General features: G+C 32.2%; 1 protein-coding gene across 1 annotated transcript in view; it reads left to right on the top strand.

Annotated features, from left to right (window-relative positions):
- The window catches only part of LOC145004016 (uncharacterized), a 28,775-nt gene that overhangs the window by 5,896 nt on the left and 10,271 nt on the right, over nt 1-12,608 (top strand). The gene's annotated exons all lie outside the window — the stretch shown is intronic.

Here is a 12,608-nt window from a genome sequence, read left to right as displayed (position 1 = left end):
AATGAAGTGTCTTTTCAAATTACTATCGCACTAAGGCGGAAGGGATATAAGTCATGTATTCAAGAGCTAGTAATCCCATATATAGGCATTATGAGTTATGACATCCTCATTTTGTTGTACAAACAAGATATACGTACCCAAATATATTCGTTGTCATTTGCATCTTTTAGGATTTATATTTTGTAATGTACAACTCAAGATAATGAATAAATTATAAAGTCCGCTAATTCTATATTGTATAAATGTTTATGCTTAAAGTACAATTATCTAAGACATAACCCCCACAAGGATACATATCCCAACTTTGAGGTATGTATTAGATCTAAGTTAAGCTCCATGTAGAGCATGTATGTTTGTTCAATTAATGCCATCCATTGATGGCCTATGAGGAAAGTGAGTGGAATCTAAAACAGATTAAATGCAATGAAGACCTTCCATTTTTATGATTGATTCATGCATGACCGTTGTTTTGATTTTTATAAAGTAATAGAGGATGATACGATCATGGATCTACTAAGAGAGAAGTTAGTTGAGAGCAAATGGCGACATTTCACCTTTTAAGTGTATAAAACTAACTTAAAACGTCCACTAATGATATGAAATGAATATGTGGATTATCAATACTTCTATCATTGGCAAGAATTTACCCATATATTTGGAAATATAGAAAAGCGAGTTATGTCTTCTTACGCTGGCAACATACTTTTCCAAAATTCCCATTTAAACAATCTATCAATATCAAATATATAGTAGGTGTTGCTGAGGTTGAAAACATGAACGTATTTAAGAAGCATGAAGGACCTACCTAAGATTTGAATTTCATTCATAATATATATAAACCACCTTAAAAAATAAAGGACCTACTTTGAGTTTGTTTTTTAAAAAATATCTTAAAAACCATTTTAAAAGGAGAAAAAAATAAGTTACATGGGGCATTTGTGCTCTTAAATATATAAGATTAAATATAATATATAGTTTTTATCAAACAATAAGGTATTAATGCATTAATAATCAACTTGTTTTCATTAAATCGTTCGGTTTTTTCAATTATATTTTAATCGGTTTTTTAAAATTTTAGTTCGCGGTGGCTCAGTTTTTTCAGTTCTATTTCATTAAATCGTACACGATCCGACCTGACTTGACCCCTCAAAAGTGTTGTTTATTTTTTTATCGACTCCATTTAATTTGGGAACCACGTGATATTTTGATCTAGATTTGCCACTGGTTGAAGAGGTGTCGCCGGTGCATGAAAAATAGGTAAAAACCAAAAAAATCGAACTTTTTTACACCGCGTACAGGAAAAGTAGGTGTTGCCGGTGCCACACCGGGGCACCAAGCAAAACCGTCCCTAATTAATATTGAAACATATTTTTTCAGGGAAATTGTAAGAAAGTCACTATATTATCATATAATTTTGATTTTGACACCGAGTTATTTTTTTCGCAATTATGTTATTATATTTATAATTTTGTTGCAATATCAACCAAATGATCAGTTCTCCTGATAACCACTTTTCCCGAATTGCAATAAAGTCACTAAGTTTACCAAAATTTTGATTTTGACACCGAGTTTTAAATTGCAAGAAAGTCCTTATACTACCACACAAATTTTCATTTTGACACAGAGTTTTTTTTTCTCAATATGTCATTATATTTATAATTTTATTGCAATGTTAACTAATTGACCGATTCATGAGATGTTATTGTGGTTTAAAAGCTTGATTTAGAAGCTCGATTCATACAATACATAAACGAAGGTCGGTCCAATGCTTCAAACCCACTTACAAGTCAGCGAAAAGGGCATGGTCATCCTTTGAGGAGATGTTATTGTGGTTTAGTAGCTCTATCTGCATAACAAGTAAATAAAGACCCCTACAAGGTTGATTTATTTGTAAAACAAATAAATGAATGCCCCTACAAAATGAAGACCACGATGTGGTAATAACCTAGTGATCCAATGTGTAGAAAGTACATTTTTGTCAAAGCCACGACGTGGCAAAGACGAGACCATGACGTGGTCTCGCAACAGTGATTCGAGTTACATAAAATGAACAGTGACATCAATGAACTTTAAAATACCACCACATGATGAAGTTTGACCATCTCGAGGAGGAAAGTAAATTACCTTTTATTTCAGGTCGGGAAATATCGCAAGAGAGAAGTGTGTCATAAAAGACATGCCACGACATGGCATGAAGTGTACCACGGCGTGGCAAAGGAAGAGGTTAAAAACAAATGATCTTTAATCAGATCATTTCAACAGAACACTCCCAAAAACACACCCAATGTGCGATTTCACCTAGTTACACCCTAAGAGTCCGATTTTTTATTAGAGTTACGGATTAAAGCTTCAATTTGGTGGATTAAGTTATGAATTACTACTTCTAACACTTGAATTTCTTATAATGTTTAATATTTAATTCTCGTCAGAGTATTACTTCACAAATGGCATCTAAAGGTCAATCTAGTGGTTCAAACTCACCTAAAAATCAGTGAAAGGGCGTACTCACCCTTTCAGGAGATGCTATTATGGTTTAGAAGCTCGATATGTACAACAATTAAATGAAGACCCTTATAATGTTGATTCAAGAGATGCTTAGTGAGTTTGAACCACTAAATCGACATTGTAGGGGTCTTCATTTACTTGTTGTATAAATCGAGCTTCTAAATCACAATAACATATCCTAAAAGGGTGACTATACCCTTTTTATTGATTTGTAAGTGAGTTTGAACCATGGATGAACATTTATTTATTTGTTATACAAATCGAGCTTCTAAACCACAATAACATCTCTTGAATCGATCGATTGATTGACATTGTAACAAAATTGTAAATGTAATATCATAATTGAGAAAAAAACTCGGTGTCAAAATTGAAATTTTGTGGTAATAAAGTGACTTTCTTGCAAATTTAAACTTGGTGTCAAAATCGAAAATTTGGTAAACTTAGTGACTTTATTGTAGTTCGGGAAAAGTGGTTACTGGAAGAAATGGAAGAACCGGTCATTTGGTTGATATTGTAACAAAATTGTAAAGATAGCAACATAATTGCAAAAAAAAAAAAAAAAAAAACACTTAGTGTCAAAATCGAAATTTTATGGTAATATAGTTTTTTTTTTTTTTTTTTTTTTTTTTTTTTTTTTTTTTTTTTTTTTGTATCTAAAATATTTTTCTTACATCATTTTATTATTTCAATCTTGAATCACATCACACATACATGTCATTACAAATTTCACATTCAATCCTTTATGGTCATTTTGTCCTATAAGGCATCATACTTTCATAATACGTATTTGTACACAAATTCAAGTTTATTTTCTTATACTTATCATAAGCCTAATCATTTATGGATTCTCAATTTGCTTAGAATTTTAACTTCTATTTACACATTCATCCAAACTTACGATCTTTCTTGAAGCCCCTTTGTTAAACTATGGCAATATACTCTCATTTGTCTCAAATATTTATGATTTTCCCATACTTGTGCATACAAGTTGCACATATAATTTTTTCTTCATCATTGTAACACTGTATTTTAGGTCTAGAATTTTTTTATATTATATACTGAAAAAATGTTTTGGAAAAATTAAATCAAACAAAAATAATTGAATTTAAATATGAATAAATAAAATAAATCATATAAACTAAATAAATAAAAACATATTAGTTAAATTTAAAGTTTTAAAGCTATTAGAAAGATTAATTAATGATAAATCAAGATTTTTTTGTTGAGGGGTCATTTTGCCATGTTTGGGAAACTTTTTTTTGATTTGTGTTAAACTAGTTAACCTATGTGTTTAGGACTTTATTTTAATACATTAAGATTTAGAATCTTGGGTTAAACTTCCTAAGTTAGAAACATAGATGAAAGTTCTATTTGGAAATTTTAAGATGTAGGGATTAAAACCATCAAATTTGTGAAACTTAGGTTTGAGTTAACCTTAACCAATCTCGGTTCCAAAATGTTAAGAAACTAACTTTTCCAGGTTCCTAGTGTAAGTAATGTAACTTGTTGGGTAAATGAGAGTTAATTGCAGACAAAGTGAGAAACTTAAGTCTTGAGGGACTGAATGTGTCCATTTTAGAAAGATAACCTCTAAGATCCCCAATTACCTCATTTCTACTTCACTGAAACATGTAGAAGCTGGAGAGTAGAGAGAAATCGAATTTGATGATCTATGGTTGAATTGGAAGCAAATATGAAGAGTCAATGGTGTTTCTAAGCTTAATCTTGAAGTAGCTCTTAAATTGATCTTTGACTATTCAAACACTACTGGAAATGAAGTTGAGTGGCATCAAGATTAAGTGATCATGAAGTAGATAGATATAAGACAAAAAGGAAATTTAAAAAGCCACATCTTTGTAGTGGTTTCATTTTTGAACTATATTGTGAGATTATTACTACCTCACATTTTGAACAACCTAATTATATTTTAGAATTTCGGACATGTAATTATATATTTTCAAACAATTAAATTATTTTGAATTGTAATTACTTGGCTTTATTAAGAGAAAGTAAATTACGTGACAAATCACCATTCAATTTTATTTTATTTGATATATTCCTAATATAGTTTCAATGAATTAATTAAAAAAATATGGAATGATGACATTTATCATAATTTTATTTGTTAGGAACATTTTTTTTAACCGGCAAATCTAATCTACTTCTAAGCTAACACCACCTATTTCATCTATGTCTACGACGAGACTTGAACCCTCGACCTCAAAGAGGGAGAGCACCACCTGATACCGCTGGGCTACAAGCCCTTTGGTGGTAGGAACAATTATAGACATAAAAAGTAGGAATCAATTTAATTTCTTCTTTATTAATTATTTTAAAACCACTCATACGGGATGTTGCATTGATTTAAGTGGACTAGTTGCTTAATTTAGTGCTTAGATTTAAGCCGTAGTGCTCATTAAGAAATAGGAAAGAAATTAGTGTGACATGATGATTAAATCCCATTATATTTCATCCTCACATAGTTTAGGATAGATTGATTTATCCTTAGTATTTGACATTGAACAAAAATTTGATTATCTTGTATTTGGAATCCTTAGAACTAACTTTGCTATGCATATATTTATGTTTTGAGTAATAGGAGTTCAATTGTAAATATTATAAAAATAAATTAAATATGTAAACTCGGTAAGACAATGAATAATTAGATTCCATACGAAAGACCTAAGTTATAATAAGATTTTGATAATTAAAGATACATTTACCTTCGATTTTTATGTTAAAAATAAAAAAATGTGTATGATTAAATACATTCCAAGAATAAAATAAAATAGTTTAACTTCCACGATGGGTAGGTAATATGTGATTAAGATGAGAAGAATGATAAACAACAAATAACCCTTATATAGTTTTGGGTATTATGTGGCATGACCATTAAGATTTTATAATTATAAATTTTATCTTATTATTCAGCGATTAGCATATGAAAATGCTAAAGGAATTATATATATATATATATATATATATATATATATATATATATATATATATATATATATATATATATATATATATATATATATATATATATATATATAATTGAGCCACAAAGATAATAATTATATATCTTATTAAATAAGGACAAAATTGCAAAAATGGTCTTATGGTATGTATTTTTTATGAGGTTTGCTCCAAACTTCGATTTTGGCTTTGTGGGCATTTTGATTTAATTTCGTTGCGAATTTGGCATTTCGGTAAACTAAAATGATTTTAATACCCTTGGATATTTATTTTCTATTTATTTTCATTTTTAAATTTAATACTTATTTATTTATTTAAATATTTAAAAAAAATAAAAATCTCTCTCTCTCTCTCTCTCTCTCTCTCTCTCTCCCCCCCCCCCCCCCCCCCCCCCCAGGTTTGCTAACATCATCATAGAGCTAAAAAAAGCCTTGATTATCTTTGAATTTTGTTGAACTTGAAAACATAAAATCCCTTTGCAAATGGAATTATATGCAAATTCTGTTGAATGATAATGAAGATACCTTGATCGTATTAATTAAAGTATTAAATATCTGTTAATGACTTAAATATTTGTTGAAGAGTTTATGTGTGAGTGCATAGTCCCTTTCATGAACATGATTTTAATACAAGGGTTAATTAAAGTATTAAATATCTGTTAAAGAGTTAAATATTTGTTAAAGAGTTTATGTGTGAGTGCATGGTCCATTTTATCTAACACATATATATGAAGTATTTTATATAAATTACGTGCTGTGAGTGCATAATCCCTTTCATAAACATAACTTTAATGCAAGTATTGATTGAAGTATTAACTATATGTTTATATGCGAGTTATTTGATGTTGCCTGAAATAAGTGTTAAAGAACATACCTGATTATATATGATGATTTATGATCAAGAGTAAACCTAAATTAATTATGAGGAACATTGGGTAGTATTTTCTTACGAGTACGGGTTAGTTATACTCAGAGAACATAACTTTAATATATGCCATTGATCCGGGAGCATGGATTAGACATAGTCATTGTCCCTAGTCCGAAAGTATGGATTGGACCTAATCAAATGTCATTAATCCGGGAGTATGGATTTAAGACATAGTCATTTTTTCTTAGTCCGGGAGTGTGACATCCTCATTTTCACGGCCAGAAAAGACCGATTTTGTTTATGCTTTATAAAAATCAGAGTACCTATTTTAATAAAAATGTAGCAGAATTTGTTCCCAGTAAAACATAATAAATACGTTATCAAAGCATTTCCGAAGAAAAATATTTTTATTTATTTTAAAACATTTGGGATGTCATCGTCAACACAGAAACATAAGCATAAACAGAACATACATTCATTATCACTAGTGATTTATATCTCCTTAATCTCTCAGTGTAATGTGACTTCATATCAACACCTGTGATATAAATAAGCTTGAGTGGGCCAGGTTGGGAAACTTGGTGAGTACATAGGGTTTTCAACCCACAATAATATCATTATTATGTTTAATCATCAATCAGTTAACCTAATTATCCATCCCCATTATCTTCTTTACTCTTAAGGATCTATCCTAAGAATTAGCTATTTCTCATTCACTCATTCCTAAGGATTATCCTAAAGAATAGGTACGAAGTCCATCATTGTCAATGACACAATTGTCAAACACAACTGCTAGTTCTATCACTTAGGCACAAATATTTATTATAAGGTGCTAATAACATTACTCTATTGAAATCCAACAACCCTATACGACCCTTTAAACTAGATTCCCCGTACCGTGAATGGTTAAAAAGATATTATAACGACATTTATAAAACTCATAATAATAGTCCAAATATTTATTTTAAAGTCCTAATAACATTACTTTATTGAAACATAAGCTATACTAAAGATAGGGTAGGCGTAGCTCACTTACAACAGGTTTTTCTCGAAAACTGGGCTTCACTGGAGCAGCGTTCCCTAGCCGAAAGGCTATTTTCTCGGGACTCCAGGAGCCTTGGGGCTTCTTTTGGATGCTAGGGGGTTTACCTAGACTTTAGGGGGCTTAAGGGAGGCTAGAGAGAGAAAGTAGAAAGAGAAAGTGGAAGCGGAAAGGTGTGAGAATGAATGGAACCTGACACCTTTATTTATAGGTTGAACTGTGGCAACCCGAAATTTACATTCTGTACAACATATCAAGTCAATAGAAGTCAGAACAGTTACTGTTAATTTTCAGACTATTTGGGATAAGTTTGAGCATTTTATGATTAACACTTTAGGAGATGCCAGAAGAGGGGATGCTCTAAGGTTTATTGTGCAATAATAAACTTTCATACTACAAGAAATTGGAAATTTACAACCCAAACATGGAGTTTGCGGTCCTAAACCCCAAGGGGTATATATATGGTCCTTAGCCATATTTATTCATTTGTTCCATTTCCAACTAAAGAAAAACCCGATTCTTTCTCAGGGATCTTCGGCCTTTCATCCCAAATCGTGAGTGCTTCTATCTAAGAGTATAATAGGGCTTGTTATATGTCTAATAACCAAGAAATCATAAGAAAACAACAAGATCAAAGAGTTTACGGCCCAAGAACACCTTGGACCGTAAACCCTTCTTTAAGGGCCAAAAGTGTGCCCTAGTCCCTTCCTTTCCTTGTGAAACTAGCCTAGACTCGTACCCTAATGTGTGTAGGACTTGAAATCAAAAAAACACCATGTCCATGAGAGATTACGGCCGCAAGCCCCTAAGGGATTTTGTCTTAGGGCCGTGAACTCCTCAAAGGAGTTAAAGGGTGCCCTAATCTCTTCCAATGACTAAACCATCAAGTAGAAATACTTCTAAGGAACGTGTAAGGCTTCAAAACATCAAATGATCAAGGTCTTAAGAGATTACGGTCATAAAATCAAGGGTTTACGACTATAAACTCATTGTGTTATGATTCTTGGGGAGTAAACTCAAGAAAGGGGTTCTTTGGAACCCTAGACCCAATAGCTTTGTCCTACAACAACTCAGATGCAATCCTTAGGACTTATAACACTTATATAAGGTGTTTAGAATGTTCTAAGATGTCTTAACATTGGCAATTAGTTATTTAAAGACTAATTGGATACATATATGTGTGATTATATGTTAACTAGGATCTTGAGTGTGTACAAGTCTTCACTTGACACTTAGCAATCCTACATCGTTCAGTTCATTCAAACCACCATCTACAAGTGAGTTCATACCCCTTAATCAATGTTTTAAATGATTTAATTAGGGGGGGGGGGGGGGATACAAGTAGAAAACAACATGCTATAGAATCAATCACATGTGATTTATAATTGGGTTTTCATCCAACTGATTTCACATGCTTCAAAATGTGATGTATGAAATGGTTTTCTATCTTAAAAATACTTTGTTATCAAATGTATTACTTTTGAAATGTTTTTTAAAATGACATCAAGTATTGTTATTTATTGTTCAAAACTCTTAAATATCTTACAAAACCATTTTTGTATTCTTGATCAAAACTATATCTGTACACTTATGTTCTTATATATATATATATATATATATATATATATATATATATATATATATATATATATATTGATATGATAGCTTTCATCCTTCATTCAGTTCCCACACTCTTGTGTAGCAAGGGTGTATAAGCCTTCTTGGACATCAATTACCTTCCGGTAAACTATTATAGGGATAGCTAGAGTATACAAAACATTATTCCTATTATAAGGAATTACACCAGAGTGAGTTCATTCGTGAGTCTATACTAAATGATGCATGAAGAGATACACTTACATGGACACACTTACATGGATACTTGTAACTAGATACTATATGATGAGATACTATTACATATCATACGTGTAGTTTAGTTCTGTCGATCCTAGTGCAAAAGGATATCATATAGGACTAACCATTCCGGTAGCCACCTGTTAGCAACAGAGGTAATGAACATCTACGGATGCCTACGGTTAATACTTATACTAGGGTTACCTTTACGGTACTAACCATTCCTACACCCTGCTGTTAGCTACAGAGGATAATGAACATCTACGGAAGTTCAAGTTTAATACTTTTCGGCAGTTGCGATGTCGTGTTTATCCTAATACAAAAGGATAATAGTTATATGACTATAGTTTCCCTATTACCTTTATTTTGTAATACATTCATATAAACGATGATGTAGACTATATATTGTTTATAGCAGTCATACAGGGGAAAAACCATCTTTATTACTTTCAAAACATTCAAGTCTTGGTAGAAGACTACTTTTATACTAGTAGGAAATATGGGATTTTCTAGGGTTTTCATACTTATATCAAATGTTCATTCAAAGATTTACATGGCATTCATAACAACTTTCCAAAACAGAATAATGACACTTAAATACTTATGAATTCACCAGCTTTATGCTGATCTACTCTTTCAAAATAACTTGTATTCTCATGTCACCAGTAGACAAATAAGATGACCAGGTTTTGACAAGACGGAGCACAGACAAGACTCGTCTTTTATTTTGATTACATATTTTGGTGTCTTATTACTATTCAAGAACACACATGTATTCAATCTTTACTTTTAATGCAATGGATGATGTTGTTGCTTGTTTACTACTTTGCATTGTTGTGATACTGTACATGACGTCCTCCACCCCTGAACGTTTCCGCCGTTCTTGGTTTTGGGGTGTGACATGAATTCCGGATGGACTCGCTGAGTCGGTCCACTGAATCTCCTAGTCAGTGCTATGTGTCATCATCTGATGGCTTTCCTTGGAGAGAAAATAAAGGCTGTGATCTCGCCACGCCACCCAAACTCGCACACGAGCTCCGTTTTTGACGTTATTTTTTCCAAGCGTAGGTAAAAACAATATCTACAACTTTCATTAAAACCCCGTCAGCTAATTCTCGACCGATCTTAAATTTAACAGTAGGAGGAGATTAGACTGTTAAATGACCGTGGAAAATTCATAACTCCTTCATACGAACTCCGTTTTCGTCTGTCTTTTTACCGTTGAGTTCCTATTAATGAGATATTCAAATCTCATTTAGGTCGCGTAAGCGAAAAACGACTCGAACTAAAATTCGAGTTTCGGGTCGTGTACTGCTAAGCCAAATCTTAGAAAATTCATAACTTCCTCATACGAAGTCAGATTTGGGCATTCTTTTTTTTTTTTTTTTTTTTTTTTTTTTTTTTTTTTTTATGTTCTTGGTTTAATGTATAATACAACTTTTGTTTAGATTACTAAGGCTAAAAAGTCCTTCATAAAAAATTCACTATTTACGTCTCCCGGTGCCGTGCCGGTTTTGCCGTAAAACTTCGGTGGGCCATAACTTCTTCGTTATAACCCATATTTCGGCGTTCTTTATATGTATGGAATCCTTGAGACATATTCTACAACTTGGTTAAGATTATTTATTCTAAATAATATTTTGTCAAAAAGTCGTTTTCGACCCCTATAATCTCTAAATTGACAAACCCGGATCTACGAGCGTTATAGGGAGTATGAACAAAACATAGTTATTCATCATTAATCCGGGAGTATGGATTTACACATAGATACTTGTCTCTAATCCGAGAGTATGGAATGGGCACAATTATTGATCCGAGAGCATGGATTAGAGCCGAGAGTATGGACTAAGTAAGAGGTAAAATTTAAGGTCCGAGAGTATGGATAGTCTCGTTGTGAGGATTAACGGGGTGGGGTAAGAGTTGCTTATATATATATATATATATATATATATATATATATATATATATATATATATGGTGAAATTGTATATTTTGTGAGTTCTAAATTATATATATGATATAACATTGTCAGATTGAAATCCCTATGTACTCACCATGTTTCCCAACCTGACACACTCAGTTTATTTATATCACAGGTGTTGATATGAAGTCACATTACACTGAGAGATTAAGGAGATATAAATCACTAGTGATAATGAATGTAAGTTCTGTTTATGCTTATGTTTCTGTATTGACGATGACATCCCAAATGTTTTAAAATGAATAAAAATACTTTTCTTCGGAAATGCCTTGATAACATATTTATCATGTTTTACTGGGAACAAATTCCACAACATTTAATTAAAAGAGGTACTCTGACTTTTATAAAGCATAAACAAAATCGGTCTTTTCTTGCCGTGAAAATGGGGATGTCACAACTGATACCAAAATCATCATTGTAGTTAACCATTTGTTGTATCAAGTCTAAGTAAGTTGGAAGGTTACTCTACTACTGGTTAATCAATGATCTAACTTCTTTGGTCGTGGAACATCCAATAAACAAATGGTCTTCAGTTTTAGGGCTAGTATGACAAAGAGGTTAGAGAACTGCATTGATGTTTACTCTAATTTTTTGAAGATTTATCCGGGGTGTGAAGTCTTTCTAGTATTGTTCTCCACATAAGGATATTCACTTTTCCTAGAGAAATACAATTCCAAACAGTCTATTATGGGTTAATGAGTAAAAACTTATCGTCAAATATCTTTAGTAAGGAAGAGACACTATAACGCCTCTCTTCGACATTATACTTTTCAAGCTGAATATGAATGTGATTAATTTTACCCCAAGTGTTTTCTTGATAATAGATCAATCTAGTACGACCAATACCACCATCTGTCCCAAGAAGCGATTTGACAACCTCCTTCCATAAAGACCCATTATAATTTGTAAACTTTCACCACCATTTACCATGTAAAACAAAGTTTAAAGCACGAAGACTTCCAATGCTTAGGCCTCCATTTTTCTTGTTGCTTAAGGTCTTTTTCCAAGCTATCCATGTGAATTTATTGTCCACCACACCACCAACCCAAAAGAAGAAGTTGCATATACTCTCGAGTCTCTTGATAATGGTCTTGTGAGCTTTATAAAGAGAGAATAAATAGGTCCTGAGGCTACCAAGGATAACTTTGCATAAAGTAAGTCTGCCACCATACGAGAGATTCACAGCTTTCCAACTTGACAACCTATTTTGAAATTTCTCAATAATAGGTTTCCAATTACTCATTTTGGTCATCCTAGCCCCCACTAGGATGCCAAGATAATTGAACGGGAAGGATCAACGACTACAATTTAACCAACGTGCCATATTTGCAATTTCGTTGACACCCACTCCAGCACCAAACACCTTGCTCATGGCAAGGT

Source organism: Lactuca saligna, chromosome 7, assembly GCF_052625555.1.
Source record: "Lactuca saligna cultivar CGN05327 chromosome 7, ASM5262555v1, whole genome shotgun sequence".
Taxonomy (NCBI): Eukaryota; Viridiplantae; Streptophyta; class Magnoliopsida; order Asterales; family Asteraceae; genus Lactuca; species Lactuca saligna.
This window is presented reverse-complemented; position numbering and strand designations above follow the sequence as displayed.